This window comes from Tenebrio molitor, chromosome X (assembly GCF_963966145.1).
Source record: "Tenebrio molitor chromosome X, icTenMoli1.1, whole genome shotgun sequence".
Lineage (NCBI taxonomy): Eukaryota > Metazoa > Arthropoda > Insecta > Coleoptera > Tenebrionidae > Tenebrio > Tenebrio molitor.
In genome coordinates this window covers 2,168,733-2,187,677 of record NC_091055.1, presented here as the reverse complement: position 1 = coordinate 2,187,677, position 18,945 = coordinate 2,168,733, and the positions used below count along the sequence as shown (strand labels likewise).

Here is an 18,945-nt window from a genome sequence, read left to right as displayed (position 1 = left end):
GTAATGCGGCGCCGTTTTTATCTCTCGGCGCGAAGGAGCTTTGTTTAGATTTTTATTGCGCCTGGGAGACACCACCAACCCGAACAATTTATCGCGAAGACGATCGCCGGAACGAGGAGGCCGGGCGGTGGGCGGCGGGGCCGTCGAGGCCGCGGATCCCAGGTTAATGAGACCTTAACGAGACGCACGCGAGTTTGTCGCCTTTTTTCGGGGTGCACAAATAGGCGCCGGGCGGCGCTACACCAGTGCGCGGGACGCCGACGAACGCCGACCGCCGCCGACGCCGGGGGGCGCCCAAACTCACCAGTCGCTGCCGCTTGGGCCGCCAGTCTCCGATATCGCGTTGTTCAGACGACAAGTCCGCGACCAGGAGCGCGCCGACACTCCGAACACCTGACACCGGCTTCCACGCCGATCGGTAAGTACGAATTCACGCAAGGAGGGCTCTTCGCACCGACGCTCTTCGGGGCGAACGGCCTTCCGACCCTGCACGCTTCCAGACGAACGTCCGTATTTATAAACGCGCGTTCCTCATCGTGACAACCACGGAGATGACTCTAAAAATAAGCGACTAATACACATTTGTCGCACGCCCAACAAATCACCTCCGCCTTTCCAATACCTAATTAAACAGAATGACCTCTCGCTCACGAATCCTTCAACTCAAAAACTCACAAACCCACATGACAACCAACATACGTATTAATCATCCAAATCGAAACGCGTACTTCCTTCACGCCACATCTTTTACCATTTTAAAGAGTTTTTTCTCGACAGAGAACTGATGTTTTGATACGATCGTGTTCGCTTCTTTTAAAAGTACAAATATCTCTTTGTGTCGTCCAACATGTGCTACAAAAGCGAAGAATAGGGCGCGAGCACGTCGCCGGGTTATCGTTGTTTTTCGAAAAATAAGGGCTGATGGTTTTACCGACCGGCTCAGTTGGCCCCGTGAGGGTTAAAACAGTAATTGAGCAGATTGCTGTGAGGATTGCACTTGATTAAAACAAGAGGACCACCCGAACCATTTTCCGCCGTATTTACACCTAATTCCATCCGAATTTTTATGTGTAATCGAATATTAAAAAAATCCGGCTGTGTAAATTTTAAAACAAACAAAATGAAACGAACGCGACGAAATTAGCTGGGGTTCGCATTTCCGGGACATGTAAAAGAAAAACGCCAATTCTATCGGGCGGGTTCGTTGATTAACCCTTCGCTTTTTAAAATGCAAGCACCAGATGTTGCCAAGTGCGAAATTGTATCGTTGCAAATCCTGGTTAAAGCGACGTTCCGGACTTTGCCAGTCGGATAGAACCGCGAGGGGGCCCCAACTCATTAATATTACTTTATCGGCTCGTGCACATAGTCCTGACGTTCCGACGGCCGAATCTGTAACAAGCGCCGATAGTCCACCGAATATTGACAGTCTTTATTGCCGCTCGCGCGAGATCAATTCGCCCCGAAAGGACTTTTTAACGCCCGCCGACTGACGCTACGAAGGATTACGACCCGAATATTAAGAATAACTGCACAACCGCCCCCATGAACCCCCAAATTACAAACTCGCCCGTTACCGACGACACTAAGTGATTTCTTTGTGCGGCCCCTCCGCCGCGCAAGAACAAAAAGAATTTGACACCGCAATTTTTTTCATTTGAAACCGTCCTTCTGGTGCATTTTGGCGGTCGAGGGATTTTTTAAATCTGCTTGAAAAAATAGCGGAGTCGGAGGAAATCTTTACACCATAATTCCCTACTTCGGCATCGATGATTAAATTTATTTTTTATTCGAGCTCAGTATCTTGAATAATAATGGAGTCGGAGCTTTAACGGATGAGACATTGTAGACTTGCAGCATTACGTGTATGGTGATCCCGTCAAAATTTCAATATATAAATTAGAATAGTCACGAAATGAATATGTTAATCGTGGTGGAATTACATTTGTAGAGGACCGAGTGGCGTTTCTGTGTGACATATTATACTCCCTTTTCACTTTAATCTAATACAGAAAGTTTCCTTATGGCAAAATAAAGAGACGAAACAAGAATCGACGGAATTATTCGATTCAGAAATCGTACGTTTCGGTGAATGCTCTGTTTCACAAATATTACCTGATTCTGACATTTGTAAATCGGTTTGAGTGTTTCTTGGCCTGGATATTTTTGCGTCGGAATTTTGAATGAAGTCAAGAATTAATCGTGCACCTCGAGTTCGGTGAAATATCGAGGAAGTGACGTTGCCACAATGTGTGTCGAGGGTTAGGAATTATACTGAATAGTAAATTAATTTAAAGGTCGTGATGGTGCGTAAAACAATGGGTTAATCACCACATCATTTCCTTTTGGGACTGGTAATGAAAAACGTTCGAACTTTTTATTTATTACACGTCGCGTAGGTTAGATTCGTTATATCAAAATTTGGCTATCGTGTCAAAGAAGCGGGGAGCATTATCACCACTAGTGTAGTCATAGAGGCACTAAAAAAATCTTTTGATGCCGCGTTTCCTGTTTGCACGATCAAGGCTTCTTACTTTAATCTCAATTGCCTTTGATAGAAATTTATATATAATAGCGCGATGAAAGGGTGTGCTGTTGACATACAACACCGTTTCCTGATTCTTAAGGAATGTGTAATAGAGACGAGATACTGGGTCGTAGAAATATGTATTTTTTTTTTTTGTGATGCGAGTTCGTGTTTTAGAAAAGGTTTGGACATGCACGAAATAGTACTAGATGGCCGTGCATCGAGCTGGGGGTAAAAGTGTTATGGAAATGAGTTTGATTAAAATTCTTGATTTTTGGAAAGGGAAAAAAGTTAATTTTGCCGTTTAATTAAAGAGGGCAAGAGAAGAACGCTAACTATTTATACAAGGCGTTCGTCGAGGACAATTAGAGTGTTTTAATTACAGCGAACTATTCGATCTGGAAGCGATCGCGGGGCGAAGGAGGTACTCGTAGTCCTGCAGGATAACGTCGAACGGTCCGGTAATTAATGCACACGTGCGGCGTGTCCTGTTGGCATGGGCTAGTGTCGGAAATGCGGCTTACAAATTGATTAACTGTACCACTTCGGGAAGCGTTTCTCTTCTCTTCAACCGCAATACTCTCGGGATGTCAATATAGATGACGACACACGCAGGCGCTGACTTTAGAACTCATCTGGAACTAGTTTAGTTGTCTACCTCTATGGTCGAGTCATCAGGTGTGGCGCGCGTGAGGCTATAAAACCGCCGTGGCCGCAGGTGGCCGGTGTTGGGCCCCGGCTCGTTTAATCCCCCACGATGTCTCTCCCCCGTTTGGACACTGGCGGCGCCTCTTTAATTCGATAAATGAACCGACAGCAAAAACGCCGCCAACCCGTCCGAAAACCCCGCGGGACCCCCATTCGCAACCGCAAGTCTTTATTCTTGCACGAATACGCATCCTCCGCCGCACATTAACTATGGAAGCGCTAACCATCACCTCCTCCTTACGCAATCGATATTAATTCGACACCAAAAAATACCGAAAACCGACGCGATCGCCACAATGCCACAACCGAGACCTACCCCCCCTAAACATTTTTTTATGGAGTCCCGGAGTGGTTGTTTGCGAGACTCGAAAAAAAAGCGCGACAACGTAGAGCCAAAAAAAACCACGAGCTACTAGGCTTCATGTAGAACTCGGAAAAAATATCTAAAAAATTCTATGTATAAAATGACATTTATTTTTTGAGCTACAATTTTTTTTAAATTGCTTTTAGTCTTCTACGTTGTCAAACAACCTCGTAGGTAAAATTTCGGCACATTTTAAAAATACACCCTGTATATCATATTTTATAAAACGTACACCAATGCAGTTTTCTTGTTTTAAAGCCTATTTCCTATAGGTTACTTCGCATTGGCGTACATTTTATAAAACATGATATACAGGGTGTATTTTTAAAATGTGCCGCAATTTTACCTACGAGGTTGTTTGACACCGTAGAAGACTAAAAGCAATTAAAAAAAATTGTAGCTCAAAAAATAAATGTCATTTTATTTTTTGACATAGAATTTTTTAGATATTGTTCCGAATTCTACATGAAGCGAGTAGCTCTTGGTTAACATATCCCCAGATTGGAACCTTGCGGTAGCCCTGCAGTTGACTTGACAGCGTTTGACTTGTAAAGTCAAACTGTACACTGTAACATTTAGATAGCTCACCAAGAAAGCAATCATCAAGAAAATTAAAAAAGTGAAAGTTTTCAACAAACGTATCGAAGAATTTTTTATTGGTATTTTTGAAGAAAACTATATTATCAACGTTGCAGAAAATCTTCAAAACTTGTCAGATGTTACGACATTTGTATGTTTTTTAGTTCAACTCGTTTTCGTTTTCTTTTGTAAAGTCCAAAATTTCAAACTCAAAAATACAAGTGAAAAATTACATATTATATTTTTGTCAGTTTGTTTGAATATTACTGTAAGTGTGGGTAATTACTTCTAAATCGGCTAGATATAAATAGCGTTAGTAACATGTGTGGCGTCTCATCACATGTAGCATTAGATAAATTTTAAATGGGTACAAGTTTTTTTTTAATGTCGTAATGGATACTTTAGTCGTTTTTGCTGAAAGTGTATAATTTTCTTAAAACTCACTAGTTCTGTCAAATTGAATTCAAACCGATGACCCATAAATTTACGACTTTATAATTTGATTTCTCTTTATATGACAGGTAAAGAATTAACTTAATTATTCATTTATTCGAAGTAGATACTGTAACAATTTCATAAATATTCACACTATAGTATGTCAGGTCAGTTTAAACATTGTCGTTAGACGATTAAGAAGAAATTTGAATATAAGTAACGCTTCATTTTAACACCTTAACTCAACAAAAACCGGACCGTTTTCAAAACGTTTCTTTCAAACCGTTTTCATTGCTATCTTCACATTTGATTCGCCTAAAAACGATTTGGCAGTATTGCAGAGACTTCTGTAAGGGTGAACACGTAGACCATGGAGGATATATTGCACAAAGAAAAAGTGTATGTAATAAAAGATTAGCTTTGAAAAATGAAGGGAAAATCTCCAATTGCATTATTCTATAGTCTATCTGGCGACACAAGGGTATGAGGCGTCGTTTGTTCCGTAATTATGCCCACCAATCTGCTTATAAAATTTCAAATTGTATTTAAAACTGTGTAAATACATATCTACTTAATTCATTATAAATGTGCATCTTAGGCGGCTATGGAAAGCTGATTTTAGTGTGGCAACCCTGGCTAAATACCCGCATCTAGTGTTTTGTTTAGTTATGGTTGCCAACCACGTTGTCCAGTCTGAAAATATGCTATAACAATTAATTTGTATTTTCCGTGGAATTTAACAATAAACAAATTTTTAGCAAAAGCGTGTCATTTTAAGGTTAGAAGCGGGGGTCAGCCGCTCGGACTGATATCATTACTGTCATCTGTCAACGGCTAGTAACTTTTCTGGTGAGAAAGCTAAAGGTCTAAAATCTGGGTGTTAGTTTCCAGCTTATTGCAGCTTTCTGAAATATATACCTACTTCTCGTAACTGTTTGAAACGAGGTTCTCCGCAGTCGCGAATAAAATCGAGCAAAATCTGTTTAACTTGAAAATCTAAAAAGACAACAAATGAAACTGAAACGAAATAATATTTTCTTTTCATTTGAGAATTTATACACAATTTTTTTACCTTCGTAACATACTTTAATCGAGTGATTAAGTCAACAAAACTCATAAAATCAACTTTTGTAGCTTATAACCTGCAGGTTATGACCGATCTTCCCACGTGTGGTTGATGAAAAAGCGCTACCACGCGGTAAATCAGACAACCTCACTTTATAAATATGTATACAGGGTGAAATTGAAATGCATCCTAATATGTAAATCATGAAGTGAATAAACCCAAAATGTGGTTGAACATGTCCAATTTAACTTAATTCCTTGGTTTCCTTGTTTTAAAGCATATTTCCTAGAGGCTACATTTTATAAAACATAATATACAGGGTGTATTTTTAAAATGAGCCGAAATTTTACCTACGAGGTTGTGGAACAACGTAGAAGACTAAAACCAATTAAAAAAAATTGTAGCTCAAAAAATAAATGTCATTTTATTTTTTGACACAATTTTTTAAATATTTTTTCCGAGTTTTACAGCTCGTGACACGCATTTCAAAGACAGCCTGCATGTGGCAAGGCACAATTATGGCATAAACGGTGCCTCATGCAAGGGAAAGATAAAAATGTATTACCCTTTCGCCATTTTGTTGCAGCCGTTGATAGAACTAGCCCGTTCCGGGTAATTAAAGTAACTCAATACCGATTAACCGCCGGAGTTAATTACTTCGTTATGCGAATATGAGATGCAAGATGGAACAATTAGCCGAACGGGATGCGCAAGGAATGTCCAAACCGTACACTAAATGCCCCCGGTGTTGTCAAATTGTTTAATAATTATGGAACCGATGCAGCTAATAGCCCGTAACCATTCCCCCTTTCGAATGCGTTCATACCTCGACGCCCTAACCTTTTAAAAGGGGATTCTTGTTATGTGTCATATGATAATAGCCCTTGGCTAATATTCGAGCTTTTTAACTCGACATCGTTCCGCAAGGGGCGCCATCGATTCCGAATCAATCTTACCGGAACTATAATCGCGCTGCAAAATATTCAGCTGTCATTCTACATCTGTTGGATTTTCGCGCAACCAAACATGAAACAATGCCAAAGCTCCTTATTAATATTCACGTACGGCGGGATAGCGAACACCGGTTTCGGATACGGTCGTATTTCGTTCTCTTGTTGTTTGATATTACGGCGAATGTTGTATTCAAGAGGAGGCACAGCATCATAAACCTATATTGGTTCGCGACAAATTAACTTCGACTACTGGAGGTGTCCAAAGTGGTTTAATCGAAATGCGTATGTCATTCGAGCTCATTTATAAATTAACAACGCCACAAGATTTATTACTCTCTGCAGAATTTCAATATTTAGGATGCAATTTAACCCACAATGAAAACTGGTTACAATGAAACTCCCAGGTACTCGTTTAAAACTTCATTTCTCTACATTTTCTTCTACAAAAAGGAATTCACAATGAAAATTTTCAAAAAAGAAACGCCCTTGCTGGGAATGAGAGTACAGTAAAAGCTCCCATGAGCGGACACCGTCGGTCGCCAATTTTTTGTCCGTTCAACAGAGATGTCCGCTCAAAAGAAATATGTATATCTGGTTCAAAGGAAAAAATATATGTAGGCCATACCCATAATATTAAGTAATAGTATATTATTCAATGAGCGGATAATGATGACTAATACTCGTGAGGGTGATTTTGTGCACGAGCCGCAGCCGAGTGGCGTACTTCTGACATTTTAAAATTATTGCTTTGTATACTTGATACCATTGCATTCAATTTTGCGAGTAATCTTCATAAACATAGAAACAATCATAAATCTATTATAATAACATATAAGTAGGTACATAACATTTTAGTTTTACAATACAAAAATTTCCGATAGTTTATGTTCTGTCTTAGAAACGTCTTTTTTGGTTGACATTCTTTTTCGATTGCCATTTCGCTGTAAACTCTTCTCTCTTCTTTATAATGACAGATACTTAAGTTTTTCCATATGCCTGTTTTTCGAATTCATTTTAACTTTACCCACTACATATGTATTGCGCAAGTTATCACGAGAGCAAATTATACACAAATACGAGTAAGTCAAAAAATGTTGATGCATGTAAAACGCGGCGACTAGCTCTACTGGCTGGTGGCGATCGACTGGAGCCGCGTCCTCTTAAGGGAGCTTTATTTTCAAAGAAGGGGGAAAAACTGCTGTCCGTGTCCGTTCAATAGAGATGACTTCTTAACAAACTTATACGAATTAAAACGGTGACCAAAGAACTGTCCGTTCGATAGAGCTGCCCGTTAAGGGAGCTTTTACTGTATTTTTGTTGGACACGGATCTCGATGGAAATTGTTATTGGTAATTATTACGTGCGTTTTAAAACAGATACGTAAACAATAATTGATCATAATAACGCACATGATCAGTTTTCCAGTGTGAAACTCTAGAGTCGGTAGCACAATGAAATGTTGAAAATGTGACCGATATTTCATATTACAATTTTGTCGTTTCACGAAAAATATGTACATATGTATTTGAACATCAATATTTAATTTTTTTCCGTTTGAAACATTCACCAACGGCAATTATTAAAATTTTCGCTTGCCCAGCTTTGTGAAAAAACTAAAGCTCACGTGTTCTGCTGTTGAAACTAATTAAAAACTAATAACAACGTTTAATTGTGATTAGATTTTTTTGTAGAGTGTGCGCAGGCAACGTATTTGTTAACTGTAATAAAAACCGGCTGGAGTGTTCGCGAGACCGAAGGGCATTCTTGTAATTTTATCCATTCCTCGTTAATTTAAATTGGATTTTCTTATTTTATTTGGGAGAAACGAAAACTGTTTTTGGTTTGTTTTCGTCGTGCACTATTTGTTGAGAGGCTAGCCCGACTGGCTTCGCTCCAATTAGGCCGGGATTCTGGAAAAACTCTTAATTTTTCAATTTTGATCGAGGAAGCGTATGGATCAGTCAAGCCCAATTGTACGTCTAGAAGAGGCCCCATGGGTTTTGAAATTGTTTTCTTTTGTCAAAAGTACAAAACTGTTGGGGCGTTTACGGGACCGAAAGGCAAATAAGCAATTCCGGCCACATTTCGTTAATTTAAATTCAATTTTGTTATATTGTTTTACGTGGAAAACGTGATTTTAATTTATTTTCTTTACGTTCCGTTCGAAGTTTGTTTTTGGAATGATTAAAAAATGATACGTACAGTCCACGTACAAGTTTCCCGAGGCCATTCGAGTTTGTTTATGCATCAAAAACTGCGGAAAACTTATAAAGGAGCTCTCGAGACCACTTAAATTCGGATGTAATACGAGTGTATAGTTTAAAGGAAGTTTCTATTGTTCCGGACTGGCTCCGGAACGCGATTTGAGTCGAGTCTCCGACCGTTTATACAAATATGGCGATAATTGCAAATGGCGGATTTCGTTCATTTTCTGAGAGTAAAAAAACGATAAGCGCGACAAAGTAAACCTTTTACAACGACGTCCGGTTGATTATTTAGGACTGGTAGTTTAAAATGCGAACGGAAACCAAATAAGTACGTAATCTCAACGTGACAGTCCGACAAAACAAATACTGCCGGTTTCTGTTTGCGCCCCGCTCGTAAATACTGAAACGTTATTGAAACGGTGGAATTAAATCGAGATTTTGTGCGATTGTTGTCGGACGGACATTGAACGTCGCGATGGAACGCTTAAACTTTTGTATCGTCGAAATCAGAACAAGACCCTCGTCCCGTTGATATGTTTTCGCCAAAATTGCGAACATTAAGTATTTATGGACGAAATGTCGACTTGGGGGATGCTTGTTTCGCGCGAGCGACGCGGATCACAATTAATAATCTTGTCTTTAATTTTTTAATAGGGACACTAATTGAAAAAAGCTACGCAGAAGGGGCCCCAGCTATTCATTTTCGCGACGACAATGTCGTGCTTCGGTTGGGAAATTCGTTTCAAAACATTGTTTTAGTTGAACGTGTGCCAATGAGAATGGGCTTGTCTTACTGACAACCTAACGTTTTGTTGCGCCAGGTTTTTGGACTTCGACAAATACCTCGTAAATTTTTTTTCACTCGAAATAAAATCGTCAACAATTGTATTTATACAAAATTCTTGATGTTCTCATAAAAGAAGTGACGCACAAGATCAGTTTCACGAGGTTGCATCGCATAATAAATAAATGTTGCGCATCACTATTAGGTTTCACTCAAGGGAATCTTTTCACACCGACAATGCTATCAGTAGAGAGTGGAAGATATAGAAAATCTACCAAGTATGATTTTCATGTTTTTGAACTCAAATATCTCGGCAGCTTGTAAAGTGATCGTTTTTAATTCTTTTAAATAACTCCTTTATCTTTCTCTTTTCAGTATTTTCATCATATTCATACCATATTTTTTATTGATACATATTTATATTATTTTATAATTAAAGATTCATAAATTCATAAAGGACGTAGGTATTAAATAAATATCGTAAATGTATTGTTTTTTGAACAGTAAGTAAACATTATTATTATTATTGTTACAATATTTTGCTTTCAAATCGATTCATATTTATTTTTTGTTATTATCCTTTTGTTATTTATGCTTTCTGTGCAGCAATAAATAATTGAATAAATGTAATTGTTAATATTTCATTACAAAACAAAACGTATTTATTAGTGCTCAAAATAAAACGAATATAAATGCAAAAATGATCGATTTTTTAATAATGTCGACAGGGTTTAAAATATCGGGTGTTCATTTAAATTTCTCCTCAAGTTGGCATTGAAGAGTCGATTGTGAACGCACCACGGATCAGCTGTTTGAATCTAACCTCACTTTTTTTTACTCTGCAGACCGGCAAGTGGTGCGTTCACAATCGACTCTTCAATGCCAACTTGAGGAGAAATTTAAATGAACACCCAATACAAAATACACTGCTTTGTTAGGATATATGGACTTGATATCCAAAAGTTTGTAAAAAATGTCTTTGGGAAAAATTTGATTTTGGTAATTATGGAATCAAAAAGATACAAAATACAAATAAATTTTTCATGAAAACGTCTCCTCTAGGTTTAGCAATGACTTTACACGCTCTAATTCCTAAACTCTCTGTGTATTAGCTGTTCCATAAACTGGTTGTACTAAGACGGTCTAGGGATTGGACAGGAGTTTTCTCATTAATAGTTAAGTTAACAGAGGGCGCTAGGATTATCGTTCTCTATATTTTGAAGGGTGGGAAGCCACTGTAAAAGTTTACAAAACTTCCTGCCACTGTAGCAAAATGAACACACTATAATGACTTGTTTCCCGATTTGTTGAGAGATCTTTCTGTAGATGACAGACCCGGAGATTATGGTGGCATTTCTTCAATTTCACAATTTCCCATTCATTGCATTTTAAATGATTTCAAAACAAAACTGAATCGCGTTTTGTTGGTCTACTACTTGCTTGATGCTTTTCTTGGCCGCAGTATTTCTAATACGTGGAATTAACTCTGATTACAAAATGTTTTCAAACAAGCGAACATTTGGATACAAGTAGAACGCTAGATAAAATTTTCAATTACGCTATAACTTGAAAACAAATGAAAATCGGATAAGAACATATGAGTTTATTTTACATTATTTTCACGTGTGAATACACTCATGGAGTTTCGACCGTTCCTCTCGATTCACCCTGTATATATTTTTTAACCATTTTTACGTAGTCTGAACGTATCACCAGTCCACTTTTTATTTTTATTTTTTTATTGTAATTATTAATACGTCTTGGATCCTGTTATTGTGAAACACAAATAATTCATTATTTTATTGTTTCTTCTCTATAACTTCGAGTTCAGTTGTCGTTTCTCGTGACAGAAAAAAATCACAAAAGGGAATCTAATTTAAATATTTATATTCAACTCAAAACAAAGTGCATGCCCCCCTAAGGGATATTGTCTTATTCTTGAAATTTTAATAAAGTATTGGCTACACAAAGACTGTAACGATTTAATTCAATTTAAGCTCACTCTTTGTGATATTGATCGAGTAAAATTATGGTGTAATTGTATCATCCTCTGATTAGTTATTTTGTTAATTTTATTATAAATCGTAAACGAAGGAACCCAGCTGAGTCGAGTCGAAATGAAATTTCAAGCGATTTCACCTCATACATTTCGAGACGTACATTTGCAGCGTGGGGCTTAGCACAATTTTGTTGGAGAACGACAGAAACGAAAAGGGAGAGAATGTGAGTGTAATTTCTCCGATTTGGTGGTTTTGTGAGCGACTAGTGAAAATGTTTTACTTTGAATGGAGATAAATTTGAGAGAGGTGTGAGTAGCGATATCAGCGCTCGTCCACCATAGTGGTGCATAAAATATGTAGTAACGGTTTGTATTTATAATGTTGACATCATAAATTAGGCCCCGTGCGAATATAAAAAGCGTGATATATGATAGCCGTTTTGTGTACCGAAAGGCATAAATTACTGTGATTATGGTCTGGGTTATTGTGGGGCACGAGCCGCCGCTGCGTTTGATACGAAAAGATGTTAAAAGTAGATGTAATGAGTGTATGGTGTGTCGCGTTAAATAATTTATTAGTCGCGCCTTGACATTTTGTACGTCGGTTTAAACGCGGAGCACGACGCCGGAGCGGGATGATTTATCAAGTGGTCCCCCGCCCATCGAGTCCTTCTGATGGTAGCGTGATGCTGATGATGTTGACTGGAGCTGGTGCGAGTTCTCTTGTCACTGTTCCATTACCATTTTCGGGGCGTAATGACATCGGTCGAAACGGCACATCGCGATTAAACAGCCATCATAAAACATTTGAATTTGACTCACGAGAATTAGTTTTTTCTAAAATAACTTCAAAATCACTACGAACAACATAAATGGATGTCTATGCGTTCGCTGAAAATTATTACATTTTAACATTTACATTCTTCCATATACAGGGTGTTTTTTAAAAGGTAGTACAAAAAGACTGGTAATAGGTGAGGATGAGTAGAAGTCATACACAAAAAAATTATCTAATAAAAGTCTTTTCCTTTTCGAGATAAAAATAAATTAAATTTTGCTTAAAATTATCAGCACGCTACTGAATTATAGGTAATTAAAAACGTAATTGCGGTTGTCAAGCAACAGTAATAATTTTGTTGTAGTTTTGTTCATAGCATTGTCGGGTTGCTACGGATGATCCAGTTTTTTTTTTTGTATTAGCATTTAAAAACATCCTCTAATACTTTAGTACATTAAAAAAAAATTAGTCAATAACTCTATGAACAGAGGGTTAGCAGTAAATTGACACTAGACTTTCTTGCTTGTATTTCAATACAGAATTATGTGATGTAAATATTATGCATAATTTTTAATACACCCTGTATAAATTAAATTATGTGTGACGTAAAATGTTATTCTGTCTGGGGCAACCTGTATTTTACAATTTAAATTATTTACAAATATGTCCGTTTAATAAAATTTTTGTATTTGAATTTATCATAAAAATTACAGGACAAATTGATACATATTTTAACAAAATGGGAATGTTTTATTAAACTTTGAAGGACAACAAAAAGACATGAAAAGCTTTAGGGAATTCCAAGACAAAGTTAGCTGGATAAATATTTCAGGTAAAGAAAATTCATCGGAAGATTTATTAGAGAATCCAAGGTAAAATTAACATTAAAAAATATCACAAGACTTTATCGGAGAATTCCACGATAAAGTTGATAGGATAATCAAGACATTAGGAATTGCAAAAAAAGTTGTACATACGGGAATTTCAGTTCATTGGGAAAATATTTCAAGGTATCAGGAATTGTCAGAAGATCTTGTATGAAAATTTCAAAATAAAATTGAATGTAGATGGATTTCTAATGAAAAATATATCAAAATATTTGATAAGAGAATTTCAGGATGAAGTTAATTTTTAAGATCGTTCAAAACCAACCCATTTTATTTGTTCTGTATTTTTTCTTAAATTTGTCTTACACGAGCCCTTATCAATGTGTCCTCGATAGGGTGTTTAAAAAATGATAAAAAATATGACCGCTTCTGAGCTAATTTCATTTGATCTGATGTGATACCTAAAACGGGAGTATTTTGGTTAAAGCATCTGTTTATCCTCTACAGACAGTTGAAAATAAAATGATGAAAAATATGATAATCAAGAACGGGCATTTAACTCTTGCAAATAGGTTATACAGGGTGTCTCAAAATTCTCCAATTCCGAATTCAGAGCGTGGTAGGGAAGGACCCAGTGGAGCTCGAAAAATACATAGAAAAAAAATTCGCTCTTCCTGAAGAAGATATAAGCACTTTAATTTTGTTCAATACATTGCAGCTTTCTTTCATATCCACAATGACAAAATACTATTCCAGTTACGTTGCCGTTCCATTTTTAAGAAAAATTACAAAATTGTAAGATTTTTACTCCAAAGTAAAGCTATTTTTCAAAAAATTGTTTTACGATATTATTTTCCACCATAAATAACAATAAACACTGAACTTTTCAGCCTATATTTGAAGAAAACAGTTCAAAGAGTGCACCTTCAGATTTTTTTTTTAAATTTCCATATTTGGACTACTGAAGTGATCCCCTACAACGCTCTGAATTCGACATTCGCCAATTTTGAGACACCCTGTATTTCAATTTGTTCTGTAATTTTTTTTTGGTACTTATTTTATTCATTTAATTTATTCATCATGTCCGCTGTGCCGGAGCCTAATATTTCAAAAGAATAAAAACACATTTATTATTGACAGTTTATCAAATATGTATAAACGAATCTGTACTTTTTAAAGAGGGCTAAATGATCAAGATTTATTTAAAAATTGTAGTGACATTCAAAAGCGCCTGAAAATAGTGAAAATCAAGTAAAATGTAATGTAATTTTTTACATTTTTAAGAGGTTAAATTATCGAGCTTTTTAAAAAATTCCGGGCGACGATCACCCCCCGGTCCGGAAGTGGTATTATGATACTCGTACCTACTCGATTATATTTGGGAGAGTCTGCAGCCGCTGTGTATCTGATGCTCCTTTATTGGCTCCGGAAGACTCTCAAAACGCCATCAAGCGGCGCTGCGTATGCAATCTGGCCATAATTAGAAAGAAAGAAAAAACCGGAGCGCCATCTGGTCGACGAGTCTGACTTATCCGGGCCGATTATTTTTGCGCGGCGCGATTATAGCACAATAATTGGATATCTGGATTCAGGCGATGGTATCGCTAATAGACTCGCTGCTATCTTTATTAGGAATAAGTCATGTTGAATTTGAAATCGGTCGGAGCGCCCCACGAGACTCAAAATAAACCGGGGCCGGTGTATTTGAGCTTTAGGAACAATTGACGAAGATAACGAGAAAATCTACGCTTGGAAGGGGACAGATGAACGTCTCGCGGAAATATGAATCTTGCGTCGAACACAAACTCAGATGGTAGAAAATCACGAACTCGACTCGACTAGAGGAAATACCGAACGATAAATACAACTCCCCTGAAAATCTCCGGACTCCGTTGAGCATAAACGTTTTGTTTTCATAACAAAAGACCGATTCAGATCGAGACTCTAATATACTGTACTGGTAATAAATATACGGTCATTTCCCAACATCTCGACAAACTGCCAAACGCATCGACGGATTCAGTTCCTCTTTCCTCCTATTTAAACTTTTTCCTCTTCCAAATAAAAACTATCCATCTGAGAAAATATAGGAAAATAAGGAATCCATTAATAAGCACACTAACACCACGAGTGGAAAGGAACTGGCAAAAGTGAAATGATAGTACATAATTGTTTTTACGTTTTTTTGTCGATTATCTCGCAAACTATGCATTTTTAACCCCATGTGTATTAAGAGTTTTATGCTTATTTTTGATCATAGAATCAGCCCTGAAAGTTTGCCGGTAGAATTCTGACACACCCTGTATATTAAATAAATTACATGCATATGTTGTTAAGGTACTTGGAGGAATCAGAAACGAGGCATAAATAATATGTATGTAATTAATATTATTTAAATCCAATACTGTTTAAAAAAAATCAATTAAGCAAGGGCTTTGATTTTTCTGTCGAGCAATCGATATTAAAATCTCCACCCAAAATCATGGTAATTGATTTAAACTTTTTCCTCTTCCAAATAAAAACTATCCATCCACGAGTGGACGACTGAAAGGAACTGGCAAAAGTGAAACGATTTTCTTAATATTTTGACGAGCGGCAGCAAGATGAAGATCCTGCGCACAGGAGAGGTTCGTGACGAGTCACTTCATTACGAATTATTCAGAAAGATAGACAGGAAATCGAAGTCGAGAATGGGTTGGTCGGTCGTCTTGAGGTCTGGATCTTAGAGAGGAGTTGACGTTTGGCAAGAGGTCTTTGCATGTGGATAATTCGTCGGAACGGGCCGAGTGTATCGGGTCTGGGTTGGTAAACTGGAAATGCTCAAAAAAAACCCTCTATCGAATCTCGGTATCGTTGCTTACCAGTTTTTATCAGCATATTAGCCGTACAAAACCTCGTCAACAACACACGCTAACAATATTTACCGGGTAATTCCGAGAACGAGTGAAATTGTTTCATTTTAATGCCACGATTTCTGTTGACTTTGATGAATTACTGTTCACTTTACCTCGCCCCTTTCCACACGCAACAATTTCAATCGTAATAAAATCCTCTCTTACTTTCGCATTACCCGAACAAATTAAAACACCTCTTCATCCATTATCCGACCGTCCCGGCATTTATCGCTCTATCATACAACATCCATTTCATTAGAGCGTGTTCGCGTTTTTCCGATGGCAATCACGCGAGCGCAGCTTCTGTAAATACTCCTTACGAACGTTATTTGTCTTACCTGGATCACAATTCGTAAGGCCTCCATTTATTTACAAATTACCTACCTCCGAGTTTAACGTATCTGTTGACTCGCATCTCGCAGAAATGAATCTTGATTTAATAAACCCCATTCTGCTATTCCAACAAATGCTTCGATCCCCCGGGCAATTCTATAAATTATTACCACCCGCCCAAGATACGTCAAACATGTAGACCCAATTAGGCCTCTCGCCAATTTTATTCTTAATTTGTTTACCTCCGCAGCCATTGGTTCTTCCGCCCGCCAATTACAACACCGATCTGCAACGTGTCCCAAATTATTACGTCACGTACGTCACGTCCAAGCCACATCGCCAGATCACGCACCGCTAACATCCATCGCGTACGTCCCTCCGACGTTTCAGTTTTACGCTAAATTATAATTTCGCATCCCGCTTCTGATTCGGTGAAGTTTTTGCCGGAGATTATCGTTTCGCGTTCCGGAATGTGTTGTTTGGTTGAATTTTGCAGGCGCATCCGCCAATTTATGGAACCGGTGCACACGCTTGTCAGGAGCCGCGATTAAGTTTTTTTAAATTTTATATTTGATATTTGATATTGTTGAGTCGCGTTTACGCGATTTAAGCTTTCTGATACGCCGGAATTTGCGGAAAGGGCGTAAGTAAACACAATTCTGCTTAAACCTGAACCCTAAAATTTTTATCCGATTTCTCGCGATATCACGCACCGTAATAACAGCCAGTTTTAAGATATATTGCAATATAATGGCACGTACACAGGTAGGGCCGCATACATTTTTCCGACCGCCGTAAAATGTAAATGAGCTTATCTGAATTTATCAAATTCTTGACACTGGAAATTAAACATTAAGTATTTTATCGAAAAAAAAGACCGTGTTTATTGCGACACTTATTTTTCAAACATTTTAAACTATCAAAAACAACCACTCCGGATAAATCACGTCGATCACGGTAATGGTTATTTACACTACAAATGCGGTAGGCTACATTTAACAGCGCGAGGTTTTTAGACTGACGACCCATACATTACTCGTTTTCTCAAATTTGAAATTTGTTGTAACCAATAATTTTGCAAAACCTGTCAAAGACTGACATTTGATTAATGAAATACCGATAACTGACATGCTTACGATTTACACCACGAGATTAAATAATGTTCATTTTTGAAAACTGAGCGGATCAATTGTAGCGATATTTTGTCTTAGTATAAATGGACTTCATTTATGATAAGCTAACTTTTTTTTTTGGAGATCCCAGAAAGTTTAAAATTTTCGTGTTATTTTACACACTCCGTGCGGTAAAATGACAGACATGGTTAGTGTGTAAAAATGAAGATACTGTAGCAGTTCAAAATGTAATTTAGAGTTGAGGAGGCCAAAAAGTAATATTTCGTAGCTTTCAACTGGAGGAAATTGCTGAATAAACATGAAAAGAACTTGCACTCAAAAAATACTAAACTCAATCCTTATCACTATAACATTTACTGACCGTTCTGTAAAAAAAATCAACTTATATCATTCTATTTAAATTATTTATCGATCTATGCTCCCCAATAAAAGACTAACCAAGTACGAGTTTTTCACGCAGTATTCAATATCCGTTTAAATAAACTGTCATGAACCAAACTGTGAGTAATAAAACAAAAGAGTGTGTGCTTAAGACCGCACGACAGAAGTGACAACTTCTATGACATTCGTAATTGATTTTGAATAATATACAGGGTGTGTCAGAATTCCACCGATAAACTTTCAGGGCTGATTCTATGATCAAAAATAAGCATAAAATTCTTAATACGTATGGTGTCATAAACGCTTAGTTTGCGAGATAATCGACTAAACAGTTTTACCAGCAACAAAAGCAATCGGGTGAAATTTATTGATGAAACGTACAAACATAAAAAGGAACTACATTAACAGATAAATAAAAAATCTAAGGGATTCAGATCGTAATTGTTTTTAGGTTTTTTGTCGATTATCTCGCAAACTAAGCATTTTTAACCCCATATGTATTAAGAGTTTTATGCTTATTTTTGATCATAGAATCAGCTCTGAAAGTTTGCCGGTAGAATTCTGACACACCCTGTATATTATATAAATTACATTCATATGTTATTATGGTACTTGGAGGAATCAGGAACAAGGCATAAACAATATGTAATTAATATTATTTAAATCCAATGCTGTTTTTAAAAAATTAATTAAGTAAGCGCTTTGATTTTTCTGTCGAGCAGTCGATATTAAAATCTCCACTCAAAATCATGGTAATTGATGTGAGTTCCGGTTGAACAGAGCATACCCTGCTGTTGTAATGAGCAAAATTTTCATTGATGAATTCGACGGTTATATTTACAGTTTGATTAGGTGAAATATAAATAGCAATTACATTCATATTATGATAATTTGTCCATTTTCCGCTTCACATTTTGCTACACAAATTTCTCCAATAGATGATTTGTTGAAGCCATCTGATTGAAAATTACTAAATA

The 18,945-nt window shown here is 37.2% G+C and overlaps 1 protein-coding gene across 1 annotated transcript in view; it reads left to right on the top strand.

The window, feature by feature from the left end:
* Window positions 1-206: 206 nt before the first annotated feature.
* The window catches only part of LOC138139993 (insulin-like growth factor-binding protein complex acid labile subunit), a 121,903-nt gene continuing 103,164 nt past the window's right edge, over window positions 207-18,945 (top strand). Inside the window, exon 1 of the mRNA XM_069060638.1 lies at window positions 207-418. The gene's annotated coding sequence lies outside the window, so the exon portion shown is untranslated. The remainder of the gene's footprint in view (window positions 419-18,945) is intronic.